Source organism: Notamacropus eugenii, chromosome 3 (assembly GCF_028372415.1).
Source record: "Notamacropus eugenii isolate mMacEug1 chromosome 3, mMacEug1.pri_v2, whole genome shotgun sequence".
NCBI classification, from domain to species: Eukaryota; Metazoa; Chordata; class Mammalia; order Diprotodontia; family Macropodidae; genus Notamacropus; species Notamacropus eugenii.
In genome coordinates, this window is record NC_092874.1 from 463,932,999 (window position 1) to 463,947,461 (window position 14,463).

General features: G+C 38.1%; 1 protein-coding gene and 1 pseudogene across 8 annotated transcripts in view; one reads left to right on the top strand and one right to left on the bottom strand.

Annotated features, from left to right (window-relative positions):
• FHIT (fragile histidine triad diadenosine triphosphatase) overlaps positions 1 to 14,463 on the top strand; it is a 1,742,479-nt gene that overhangs the window by 307,917 nt on the left and 1,420,099 nt on the right. The gene's annotated exons all lie outside the window — the stretch shown is intronic.
• On the bottom strand, positions 11,848 to 12,099 carry LOC140497632 (HIG1 domain family member 1A, mitochondrial pseudogene; annotated as a pseudogene).

Here is a 14,463-nt window from a genome sequence, read left to right on the forward strand (position 1 = left end):
AATGGCGCTTTGGTGATCTTAATTAGCATAGAGTCACAAACCATGAATAGAAATTGCTCCTTTTCAGTTATTCAATCAACAAATATTAGGACGATGACCTTTCAGCTCAAGTCCCCAAATTACTTCAATTTTAAAACTATTATTTACTTATTCTGTACTTAACCAACACCTTGTTTCCTCCTGAGGAAATTCTCCATGAGAATTTTCATAAAGGAAGAGGAACACATTAAGACTGTACCTTTCCCTACTCTGGCATTCAAAGTCCTTCATAATTGTTCCCCCTACTACTTTTCCGATCTTCGTATCTCCTGCTGCCTGGTACATCCTCTTCAATTCCAATGACACTGGCCTTCTGATGGTTCCACAAATAAGACCCTCCATCTTCTCGGCTCTGGGCATTTTCTCTGGCTGGCCCCCACATTTGGAATGCTCTCCCTCCTCACCTCTGCTTGCTGTCTTCCCTGGCTTCCTTCAAGTCTCCAGGAAAATCCCATTTTCTACAGGAAGCCTTCTCCAAGTCCTCTTAATTCTAAAGCCTTCCCTCTGTTCAGCATTTCCTACTTTTCCTGCTCACAGCTTGTTTGCACATTATTTGTTGCTTATTGTCTCTCCCCCACCTTAGATGGTGAGCTCCTCCAGGGCAGAGACTGTATCTTGCCTTTTTGGATCTCCAGCACTTAGCCCTGTGCTGTCCTTCATAAAAGCTTATAACTTCTTTTTTAAAAACCCACTACATTCAACCCATTACTTTCAAATCTGTCGTGATTGTGAACTCCCTTCTCTTCTTCTCAGGGCAATTGTTGAAATGTTTCACTGGTCTTCCCTCTTTCTTTCTTTATGGTGTTACGCTAACAAACCTGCTCCCCCCCAAAAAGCAGGAAAAAAACCCTTTCAAATAAGAATAACAAAGCAAAATGAACAAATTCACAGAATGTGTTTAAAAAATATATGCTTCCCTCTACACCTTGAGTCTGCCACCTCTCTGTCAGGAGATGTGAAACAGGCTTCACCACACAGGAGATGTGCGTCACCATGGCACAGATTGTGGTTCTTCAGTCCTTTAGAGACAGTTTTCTCTAAATGCTGCTGGCCCTGCATAGTCTTCCTGATTCTCTGAATCAGTTCCTATCCCCCAGTATCCCTACAAGTCAGTTTTGCTGATATTTCTTGTGGCTCAATAATACACATTCTCCTTCCACAGTTTATCAACCATTTCCCATTTTATGGAAACTCTTGTACTTCATAGTCTTTTTTTGTTTTATTTTATTTCTTCTTTCCTTCAATTTTAATTCCTGTTTCAGTATCAAAAAGTTTGTTTTTATTTTATTTCTTTTACTGGTATTATCCTCACTTTTCATTGTCTGTCTCTCTCTCTCTCTGCATCCTTGCCTGCTTCTGTAGTGTTTAATGTGTTCCTATACTAAATTCTTTGTGTTTGAGTATATTTTCAGTCCTACATGTTCATATAAAAATGTAGTTCACCTATTGCCTGCCCCTTCTACTTCTTTCTCCCTGGTTATATATTCTCCTAATGCCCTGAAATTATGAGAAATGTCAAGTCCCAACCCCTTTAGCCTCCTTTCTACACTGGGGTATTCATTTTACAATGCCTTTTATTTTTCTTTTTTAAGCTATCAGAACATTTCTAGACTGTTGGGTTTTCTTATTCACCTCTCCTAATTCCCTTTGAAGACATTAATGTTCTGAAGAGACACTTGTTTCTTTCCTCCTATTAGAATGTTAGCTCTTCATCACTGTATGTCTCCTTTGAATTGTGTGCATAAATATACCTTTCAAGGTTTCTCATGACCCTTCTGCTTGCATTTCAAAGCTCTTACTCAGCTCTGGTCTTTTCATCAGGTGGACTGGCTTGAAAGTCTATTCCATTCAAGGTTCATGGTTTTTTTTTCCTCCTGTAGGATTGTACCCAGCTTTGCAATAAGTTATTCTTGTCTGTTAACCTCTGTCTTGTACCTTAAGGATCATTGTATTCCAAAATCTGCCCTTCCTTTTAATAGAAGCTGGGCTGTCTTATGGAGTCCTTACTGTGGTTCCTTGGAACTTAAACTTTCTGGCTGCTTGCGGTATTTTTTTTCCTTTGATTTGGAAACTCTACATTTTGTCAATAATATTCCTGGGATTTTTCCTTATGGAGCTTCTTTCAGGAGGTGATCATTGCATTCTTTCCCTTTTTACTTTGCCTTTTGGTTCTAATGCATATGGAAATTTTTCATTTATGAGTTTTGGAAATAACGTCGTTTTTTTCATTGTAGTTGTCAGGGCCTATTTTCTGGGTTTGTTTTTTGGGGGGGCAGGAGAGAATAATAAATATTTTACTTTTTCCTCAATTGTTTCAGTCTTTTGATTGTGTCCAAATATTTTTTCTTCTTTCTTGTAGTGATAAACTTCTCTGGTTTATTCTCATTTTCAGGGATTCTATTACTTGGGTAAGTTTCTCCATTTCCTGACTCAAGATTCTTTATTCTATTCCCAATTCTATCTTCTAAACCTTTTATTTCATTTTAAAGATCTTTGGTTAATTTATTCATGCAGTTCTTTTGGAAAACCCATTTTCTTCCCTTTGAACCCCTGTTCACATTAGTGGTGTTACTCTTTCATTGAGGTTGGATTTTTGGATATCTTTGGATCTATAATAATTATTTTTTAAATGTTTAAAAAATATTTTTCAATTGTTTGTATTTCTTTTTGTCCCTTCTACTGAAGCAGGAGAGAGAGAGAGAGAGAGAGAGAGAGAGAGAGAGAGAGAGAGAGAGAGAGAGAGAGAGAGAGAGAGAGAAAAGGAAGGAGGGAGGAGAGAAGGAAGAAAAAGTAGAGAGTGAAGAGAAAAGGGAAGAAAAGAGAGAAGAAAAAGAGAAGTGAGGAGTAAAAGGAAAGGAAGAAGGCAAGAGAGAAGGGAAGAAAAAGGAAGGAAAGGAAAGAAAGAATGAAAGAAAAAAATCTTTGTTTCATGTAACCCCAGGAATATCTTTGGGTATTGGTTATCTTCCAATTTGTAATATAAACTCTCACATTTTCCACGTCCAGAAATGCATTTTTCATTCTCTGTATTAGTCCATCATCTCTCTGTCATGAGGAGGCAGCTTCCACACCAGCCTTCCGTTTTATATCTTTCAGAATTGTTAGGTTTTTATAATATTGACTTTGTGGTATAGATTGAATGTCTTCTCTTTATCCATCTCTCTCCATCTTTGGTTCTCGAAATGGGTCTTTGGGTCAGGGCTGGGCTCCATACCCTGAGTTCCTTTTGGGTGGGGTGGCTTAACCTTAGGTCATCTAGTTTTCTGTGGTGACTTCCACCTCTTGGGTGTATATCCCTGTTAAAAACACTCAGATTTGAGGTCCTTCTGAGGCTTTGAGTCTTCAGGACAGAGCACTCCATTCCTAGGATTCCATCGACCTGGGTTGTTCTTTTGTGACTACTGCAATCCCATAGGTAACTTCAGTTCTTGTTTGCTTCCAAAGGCCACACTGTGAGTTTCTAACCAACCTGAGGCTTTTCTGTGTGAGCTCTGAAGGCAGTGCAGGCTACAGGTGTCTCTGACCTATCTTGGATTGCATTCTGGGAGTCTATTAGCTTGTTTGCCTGTGTAGACAGGTGCTGGCTTCTCTGGCAGGCCCTCTTTCCTACTGTCCATAGACTTCTTGCTGACCTTTTGTTTGATTCTAGGGTGAAAGAAGTCACTGACTGCGGTCTCTCACTGGATTTCTTGATCTTTATTCGAACTGCTGCTATTTTTAGGTTTCTCTGGCATCATAGATATATGGCAGCTGTGCTACCTGCTTGGATGAAATTTGAGCACCAAATTCCTTTTGAGTTTTCTCTCTGCGAGAGAAATATGTGTGTATTTAAATTTAAAGTTTTACTGATTTTTTTCTATCATTTCTGAATATACCCACTTCCCTACGATAGCAGTGAGGCTTCTGTGGTTAAAAAATCAGTACATGAAATCCATGTCTGACAGCAGAAGCAACGATACCTCTTCCCAACAAAAGGAGGCATGTCTATTTCCTTTCCTTTTAAGCTTGGTCATTATGATTGCATAGTATTTAATTTTTAAAAAATTCTTGCATTTATTTTGATAATTTTCCTGGTTCTTCTCATTTCACTTTATCTCAGCTCATATAAGATTTCTCATGCCATTCCAAATTCCTAATTTTTGCGATTTCTTTTGATGCACTCCTCTTTCCTTATGTTTGTGCGCCATTTCTTTAGTCGTTCTCCAGCTAATAAATACGTACTTGTTTATGATGTTTTCTGTCACCAAAAGTGGTGCTGTGAGTGTTTCATATTTGTGATGATTTGGTCCTTGGCCTCTTTGGGAAGTCTCTGTCTCAAAGGATGTGAACATACACTTCGTTACTTTTCCTAAGCCATAATTCCAGATTATCTTCTAATACAGTTAGACCATTTCTCAGCTCCACTAACAGTGTTGGTGTCTTCCCACAGAGCCTCTAATATTTATTATTGCATATATTATTTATTGTTCTTGGCCATCTTTGCCAATTTTTTCCCTATAAAATGAAACCTCCAAGTTGTTTGGATGGCATTTCTGTCATTATCAGTAATTTGTAGCATTTTCTCATATAGTTAATAGTTGTTTTGAGGACTCTTTATTAATACTACATATCTTTTGGGGGAACAGCTCTTAGCCTTTTATATGTGTTAATTTCCCCTCTATCTTAGAATCACAAACCTATCAGAGATATTTAATCTTTCTTCCTTCCCTAGCAACATTTCCTTCCTTATCTTAGCGACCACAATTTTATTCATTCAAAAACTCATAATGGTCAGAAACCTTTTTGGGATCTCCTCTATCCTTTGTTTGGCTAAGAATTCTCTTTTGCATACTTGTAAAATGTACCTGATCATGACCTTTTCTAATGTTTATTAACCTTTTATATTCTGTCCATGTTTATTTGGGTATATGATTTAAGGTGGTGGTCTAAACCTAATTATTCCCAGACAACTTTCTGGTTTTCCCAGTAGCACTTATTACATGAGCAGGACCTCCCCAAGGAAGTCATATTTTGGAATCTATTGAACATTGGGTTATTGAATTTCATTACTTCTGATTCTCCCTTGTCTAGTTCATTTCTTTGATCGACTTTGCTGTTTGCCAGAACCAAATGACTTTGATGGTTAATACTTTGTAATATAGTTTGAGGTCTGGAAATCCTAATCTTCCCTCATTCCTGCCATTTTTCGTTATTTCCATGGATATCCTAGATCCTTCAAAAGAATTTTGTTATTATTTCTTCTGACTCTGTAAACTCTATAAAAACCCCTTGGTAGTTTGATTACTATAACATTAAATGTATAAATTAATGTAATTAGTTAAATTAATTAGCTGTAAATTAATTAAATTAATTAATTTAATTTTTTATATATATATATATAAAATTCTAAATTATTTGTCATTGTTTCTTTAAGGAAAGTTTTATAAGTATATTTGTAATATTCTTTGTAGATTGATTCCCAGAAACCTTATTGATTTTATAGTCATTTTGAATAGAGTTCATTTTTTGATTGTTTTCTGTTTTTTTTGTTGTTGTTGTTGTTATTCATTGGATAATAAATTTAGATCTGGGTAGGACCTCTAGTATAATCACCTTATTTTATACCAGAGGAAATTTTGATTTGTACAAAGTCACACTGGCAGTAAGCATCAGTGGTACAAGAATTAACTCCCTGTGTCATTTTCCCCTTAGTATAACCTATCATATTCCTTCAGTTCATGTGCCAATTTTGAGCTTATTTGGGTATAGGATGTAAGGTGGTGGTCTAACCCTAATTATTCCTGGACCACTTTCTGGTTTTCCCCACTAGTGCTCGTTAAATGGGGAGAACTTCAGGTTATACAGTACATGTATCATTTTCCCCTTGTAGACTATAAACTCATTGAGGGAAGATACTATTTTTTTCTTTTTTTTTTTTTTTTTTTTTTTACCGTTTTTGTGTTCCCTCCAACCCTCATCCACCATAGCTCCTGGTAAGAGTTATAAATAGTATTTACAAGCCCTTGCTGAACTGAAGTGGATTGAATTACAGATTTTAGTCCCTCAAAAAGAGATTTTTGCTCCAGGTTCTACCAGGTATAGACTGGCTATATATGAAGGATGACGGTTCTCCAGTGACTCTGGGCATTGTAGATAATTTCTCCTTACATTATCATCTGAATTATGAGTGGAACTGCCTTAATTCTTCATCCCATCTCCTACAATAACCTAGCCTTAATGTACGGAGTGGATAGAAAGCCAGCCAGCCTCCAGAGTTGAGAAGGCATGGATTTAAGCTCCACCTCTGATACGTACTAGCTATGTGATCAACCCTTGGCAGGTAGCTCAATATCCCAGGGTCTGTGGCCACTGGGACTTTAACCCACTGAATAGTTGTCAATCCACATTGGTAAGGGGGTTTCATTACTGGAATTTCCCTAAGTGAATGACATTACAGTGTGAAGATGTTGGGAGACTCCCTGTTTTCCAGAGCTAAGGTCCGCAAGCAATATGTGCTCTGAACTTGGAATAACAACAATCCTTTGCTCTCACCCTCTGATCAACTCATAAAATTATTGCTTTGCTTTGACCAATATCCAGTGGTCTCTGAGCGCAGATAAGTAGCCCTGCCATGAATCAAGCTTGCCTTATTGTTCCCATCACTCCTCACTGTCAGGGATATAGCTCACTTCTTGAGATCTCACTCTGCTGCTGGTCCTCCCACTAGGGACATCTGCTTCCTTGCTAGTAAACCCTTTCTCTACTTTGAAATTAAACTTCTGTTTGATTCTTGACTCCTCTGTCTCTAGCCTGCTCTAGTTGACTCCTGCCATCCCCAGGTTAGAGACTGGTTTAGTTCACTTGACATCACTATCAAAACAGTGAGAATACTATGGTATTCTAGAGTGGGCCAACACCGTCATCAGGCATCTCCTCTTTCTTATCACCATGCATTCAACCTCTGTCTTTTCTCAATGCCTGTGACAAGAGTGAGCCATTTCTTAAGTGTTAATTTAAAAAATGAAATTGGTAAAGAAGGCTATTCCTTCACACTAGATGACTCCATTTGTACAGGGTGAGATGAGTGGGTGGCGTTACTGAGTTGTTAGGTTCAGATGCAGAAAAGTGCTTGAAATTGTAGGAGTTGACTTCTGGCAATGAAGCCATTTTCAAAATGTCAGAACAAATCATCCAATCCCAGTAAGTGTCCTTTGTTTATGATTTATTTATTGCTTGCTCTGGAGTCCTAGAAAGGTGTGACTAGCCTAGGATGCTGCATGTAAAGCAAATGAAGCAGGTTGGTATGTATTATAACACCAGTGTTGAACAGCAGGAGTATTTGAACAGGCAGCATGGGAAAGTGAGAAGAGTTTAACAAGAGGATTTAGGTTTGAATTCAAACTTTTCTACTTATAACCTGGTTGATCTTGGGCAAATTATTGAACCTGTTCAAATTTTAGTTTTCTCATCTGTAGAATGAGGGGTTGAATGAGGTGGTCTCTAAGTCTAGAATTGATCTTTAATCATAATTATTATCACATCATAATTATATATGTGTGTTTTTATTAAATATAATAAAAATTATTATGATTATTAAAGGAAGGATCATAGAAAGACTTAGAGCCAGCTAGGTGGTACAGTGGATATAGAACATTGGACCTAGAGCCAAGATGACCTGAGTTCATATCTCCCCTCAGACACCTACTGCTTTGTGACTCTGGGCAAGTCACCTAATCTCTGTTTACAACAGTTTCCTCCTCTATGAAATGTGGATAATATTCACACCTATATCCCCAGATAGTTGTGAGGATAAAATTATCTAATATTTGTAAAGTATTTTGCAAATCTATAAATGCTAGCAATTATTGTAGTAATTAGCCTTTGACCATCATAATAATTGGCAACATAGAGTATTAGAATGTTAGGATGAGATGGGACCTTGGAAATCATCAGGTCCACTCTTTGACTTGCACAGGTGAGGAGACTGACACCTAGAGAAGAGACCTGACTTGCCTAGGTTTACCTCGCCAGGTTGTAGCAGAGCTAAAACGATGTCCCAATTTTCTAATTTCCATAAGGTTATGAGCGAGCCTCTGTAAATTCATTTTCATTATTCCATTAATCATACTCAGCTGTAATGGGCCAGAGAGGAAGATGTGTTGGTACAGATTTTATTTAATTCTAGGACACTCATAATGAATTTTCAAGAGGATGGTGCTCCCATAATCTATCCTCCTACTCCAGAAATGCCCTTGCTGTGTACCCCAGGGTGCCCTCAAGCAGGATGGAGTTAGTGGACAGGATTTTCTTCTTTTCTTCCCTTGTCTTCATGGCTCAGTAAACTGAAAAAGGCATCCCAAGACAGAACACATTTGAGTGTCTTTGGTCAGGGTGGTGAGAGGCCATAATTCCCAGACAGCCAACCCATAATTCCTTATTAACTCTGAACAGTTCCATCCCATTTACATGCAATTCCAAGGTTAGGCATTCATCTCCTTTTCCCAACTCTGACTTCCCTGCTTCTGTTGCTCTTACTAGGCAGTACACAAATGTAGCTGTCTGTTTGGCATCTTGAGTAACAGTTTTAATCCCAGGACCCAGAGATAATGTATTACTTGTTAAATGTCCTTGATATATACAGTTTAAATGCTTATTAGTGTTTGGTACATAGAAGAGGAAAAAGCAAAGACCCTAGCACAATAGAAAGTGGAAAAAAAACTATACTGTGTAAAAAAAACCCCTCATCTTTAAAAGTATACATACCAGCATAATCTCTACATATTTTTACTTAGGAACTCAGTAAATCTATCTTATTTGAGTTTTATTGATGGTTTTTGTTTTTTAAGCCATGGTCATTTCCAGACATCATCTCCCTTTTAACCTCTTGATTATAATGGAAAAAAATCAAACAGTTAAACAAAATCAACTGATCGTGAGACTGTATCTGATAGTAATTACAACATTTCAAACTCATACTCCTCTGCCTATCCAAGATTGTCCATCACCATTAACATGACTTTGGCTTACACTGAATGTTGTTATAGCTTACACTATTTTAGCCACCCTGTCTCTTGTTCTCCTAGTTCTGCTTGCCTCGCTCTGTATCACTTCATTCAGGGCTTTCTATGTTTCCTGAATTCCTCATTTTTATCCTATCTGATGGTGCAACAATATCCCTTTAAGTTTATAATAATATCTAACACTTTTAGATTTTTTTGTTTTTTATGTTATTTCAAGACATTTGTCCTTCTCTGGTCTCTTGGTATCTCACATATTCTCTCTTTTCTTAAAAAAAATATTGATTTAATTTTAGTTTTCAATATTCATTTCCACAAGATTTTGAGTTCCAAATTTTCTCCTCATCTCTCCCCTCGCTCTACCCCAAGACACTATGCATTCTGATTACCCCTTCACCCAAACTGCCCTCCCTTCTATCACACCCCTCCCTTCCCTTATCCCCATGTTCTCTCTTTTCTTGTAGGGCGAGATAGATTTCTGTACCCCATTACCTGTATTTCTTATTTCCCAGTTGCATGCAAAAACAGTTCTCCACATTCATTCCTAAAACTTTCAGTCCCAACCTCTCTCCCTCCTTTCCCATCCATCCCCACTGAGAAGGCAAGCAATTCAATACAGGCTATATATGTGTAGCTTGCAAAAGACTTCCATAACAGTCATGTTGTGTAAAACTAACTATATTTCCCTCCATCATATCCTGCCCCCCATTTATTTATTCTCTCTTTTGACCTTGTACCTCCCCCAAAGTGTTTACTTCTAATTACTCCTTCCTCCCATTTACCCTCCCTTCTATCATCCCCCTCACCTCACTTATCCCCTTCTCCTCTGCTTTCCTGTAGTGTAAGCTAGATTTTCATACCAAATTGAGTGAGCATGTTATTCCCTCCTTAAGTCAAATGTGAAGAGAGTAAACTTTACTTTTTCTCTCTTACCTCTCCCCTTTTCACCTCCATTGAATAAGCTTATTCTTGCCTCTTTTATGAGAGATAATTTGCCCCATTCCATTTCTCCCTTTCTCCTCCCAATATATTCCTCTCTCACCCCTTAATTTTATTTTTTTAGATATGATCCCTTCCTATTCAACTCACAGTGTGTCCTCTGTCTTTATGTATATAATCCCTCCAACTACCCAAATACTGAGAAAAGTCTCAAGAGTCACAAATATTATCTTTCCTTGTAGAAATGTCAGCAGTTCAACTTTAGGAAGTCCCTTATGATTTCTCTTTCTTGTTTACCTATTCATACTTCTCTTGATTCTTGTGTTTGAAAGTCAGATTTCCTATTCAGTTCTGGTCTTTTCATCAAGAATGCTTGAAAGTCCTCTATTTTATTGAATGACCATTTTTTTCCCCTGAAGTATTATACTCAGTTTTGCTGGATAGGCGATTCTTGGTTTTAATCCTAGTTCCTTTGACTTCCGAAATATCATATTCCAAGCCCTTCAATCCCTTAATGTAGAAGCTGCTAGATCTTGTGTTATCCTTATTGTATTTCCACAATACTGGAATTGTTTCTTTCTGAGTGCTTGCAATGTTTTCTCCTTGATCTGGGAACTCTGGAATTTGGCTACAATATTCCTAGGAGTTTTTATTTTCAGATCTCCTTTAGGAGGTGATTGGTAGATTCTTTCAGTGTTTATTTTGCACTCTGGTTCTAGAATTTCAGGGTAGTTTTCCTTGATAATTTCATGAAAGATGATGTCTAGGCTCTTTTTTTGATCATGGCTTTCAGGTAGTCCAATAATTTTTACATTGTCTCTCCTGGATCTGTTTTCTAGAACAGTTTTTTTTTTCTTCCGATGAGATATTTCACATTGTCTTCTATTTTTTCATTCTTTTGGTTTTGTTTTGTAATTTTTTGGTTTCTCATGAAGTCATTAGCTTCCATCCGCTCCACTTTAATTTTTAGAGAACTATTTTCTTCAGTGAGCTTTTGAACCTCCTTTTCCATTTGACTAATTCTGCTTTTTAAAGCATTCTTCTCCTCATTGGCTTTCTGGACCTCTTTTGCCATTTGGGTTAGTTTATTTTTTTTTTCAAAGTTCTCTATCTTTACTGCTGAATAAACACTTTAAATATACATAAAACAGATGACATTTAAAAAACAATTTCAGTATGGTAGCAGCAAAAATATAACTAAGCCATACAATTTCTGTTATTCTCGTCTTTTACTAACTTTATAATAAATTCTACTGTGTTAAGTAGCCTGGTTAACAAGTGTTCAAGGCTCATCTTAAATACAAACAAGTTATCTATGGTGAAGATAGGGAATAAGACTCTAACAGATGTTTTTTTCTTACAGATGTTCTTTTGACCCTAGTCAAAGCCAGGCAGCCCTAGATATTGAAGTTTCCACCATTCTACAAAATAAGGAAGAAAGTGCATTCTGAATTGTTAATCAGCTTCCTATAATCATATCCCAAAATATGCCCCATCTTAAAGCAATGGGAGCTATGTGAGTCTTGGCCCTCTAAATTTTTAGTCATTTTTTGAGATTTGAGGAATATGAATATAATTTATTACTCAAGTATGATCAATTCCTTTTGTACTAACTTAACTTCCCTAATTAACTAATACCAATTAGTATACCTTGAATCACCTGGGAAACTAAAGCTTCCATGAAAAAAAGGCCAGTCTTTAAAATATCATGATTGGTTGTCTGACATGTGCCACTTTTTAGAACCACATGTCCCTAAGTGATTTATTTTTAAATATAATCAAATAACCTCAATGTGAGGTATCTAGCTCTACAACATCAGCACAAAGACAACATCTTTCCTCCTAATGTTTGGGTTTTGCCCAGTATTCCCGACTACATGGAATACAACATACCAACTGCCGTTGCTCCTACTACAAAGCCTTGGGCTCCCACATGCATGTGAATCAGGTGGACAGACATTTTAGTGTTCCCTCTGCTCTTTAGTTTGTATAATCCATGTGCAACAATAGCTGCAAAGCCTGCTATTCCAGTTAGGACAAATGGTGCCTCTTTAGCTTTTCGGGCAAGTTTTAATCTGGAAGTCTCATTATAAGTGGAGAGGGAAACATCATTGTCTGCTGACATTGTAGCTGGTTCAAGAGCCTTCAGAATGAAATAAAGCAAATCCACCTCCCACAAGCCACAACCAGCTTCAGCTTTGCCACCAACCCTCGCCAGCCGCTTCCCCCCTAGGTTTAGTCTATTTTTAAAGGTGTTATTTTCTTCTACATTTTCCTTTAGCAAGCTGTTGACTCACTTTTCATGATTTTCTTGAATTGCTCTCATTTCTCTTCCCAATTTTTCCTCCACCTCTCTTACTTGATTTCCAAAATCCTTTTTGAGTTCTTCCATGGCCTGAGACCATTGCACATTTTTTGGAGGTCTTGGATGTAGAAGCCTTGACTTTTATGTCTTCCTCTGATGGTATGCATTGTTCTTCTGCATCTAAAAAGATGGAGGAAAGTACCTGCTCACCAAGAAAGTAACCTTCTGTCGTCTTATTTTTTCCCAATTTTTGGACATTTTCTCAGCTAGTTTCTTGACTTTCGAGTCCTTTGTCAAGTGGAGCATATTCTCTAGTGACCTGTAAGTTCTCAGTTCCTCCAAGGTGGCACAATCAAGGGAGAGGAGTCTACTCCTGTCCTGGCTTGCACTCTTGTCTGTGAGCAATCACAAGCACCCTATTCTGCCCAGGATCTGTGAGTAGGATTTCCTCTCCAGAGCCTCCACCAGCTCCACCACACCAGCACTCTTCCTCATTCCAGTACCACCACTCAAGACTGAGACCCAGACTGGTGCTCAATTCCCCCAGGGTCCACACTTTTAGATTTTCAAAATACTTTTTATTTATCACATTTGGTCTTCATTATAACACCGTGAGATGGGGATCATTATTATACCCCATATTACAAAAGAGAAGTTAAACGTCTAGGGATGTACCAGTAGTAAACATCAGAGATGACTCTGAACTGCTGTCTTCTTTACTCTGAGTCCTTACTCCAAGACAGCATCTCCATCCACCACACCAGTCTTTACAGTATAATTTGTTCAACTCCCTCCCTCTGTTCCCCTGTTTCTCTTACCTTTTGTTTGCTCCCATAAGAAGTGCTCATAACTCTATCTTCTCTTGTAAATGCCTTGGTAAGTGACTGCTAGTGATTCTGAGAATTGTGGACCTCACTCAGCACAGTTCCACATCTCTGGCATCTCAACCCGCATGACAATTTATAGGAAAACTCTTTAATGGATGCACTTTCCCTTTCCATTATTCCAGTCATCATTGTGTTTGATGGCAAAGCACCAAATCCTGGCTAAATAGGAACATGCACTTGATCTACAGAGTTCAGAATTCTATCAGAAGCCATCACCTCCTTCTCATTGTTATCTGGAACCTATCAAACAGGCTGAGACATGAGGAAGGCAATAGCTGAAATCAGGACTTTGTTTCCTTTTTAAGTACCTGGTATTGTGTCTGGCACCAAAAAGGTACTTAAAATGCTTGTTGATGGTCCATTATAACAAGAGTGAAACATATAATATTTTTTATAGTTAACAGCATGGGGTTGTTGATCAGTCATTTTTCAATCATGTCTGACTCTCTGTGACCCCATTTGGGGTTTTCTTGGCAACAATACTGGCATGGTTTGCCATTTCCTTCTTCACCTCATTTTAAAGATGAAGAAACTGAGGCAAACAGTTGTGTAATTTGCCCAGGGTCATATAGCTAGTAAGTGTCTGAGGCTGGATTTGAACTCAGAAATATGAGTCTTCTGGACTCCAGGCTTGGGACTCTATCCACTTTACCACCTAACTGCCCTTAACAACATGGGTACAGGAGTATATAATGGGTAAATTGTTGGCCAGGGTTGCAGGAACTCATGTGATCTTCATGGTAACCCCTCAAGGTAAATGTTCCCATTACTCTCCAGAATATCATAGGTTTAGAGCCTGAAGGGACATCAGAAGCTAAGCAGCGCATTGTTCACACAATGAAACTGAGTCCCAGGGAGATGAAATAATTTGCTCACTCTCATCCAAACAGCAAGTGGCGGTGATGGAATGAAAACCCCCTGATGCTGAATTCAGAACACTTTTCTCTATGGCCCACTGCCTCCTGGGTGATTGTATAGCCACAGTTTAAGAGAGACACTGTTAAGCTGGAGAGTGCCCCTGCTGAAGCAGCCAGGACAGTGACAAGCCTGGAACCTAAGTCTGATGAAGATCAGTGGGAGGGACTGGATATGTTTATTCTGGAAGGAGGAGGACCCTATGATTTCTGGGCTTGAGCATCTGTCACATGGATGTGGATTAGATTTATTCTGTGGTTCCAGAGGGTAAAACCAGCAACAATGACTGAAACTTTCAAAGAAACCAATTTCAGCTTGATGTTGGGGGAAAAAGCAACAGACAAACTATCTTCCATGTTATTTAGAGGGGTCCAAAGGTGGA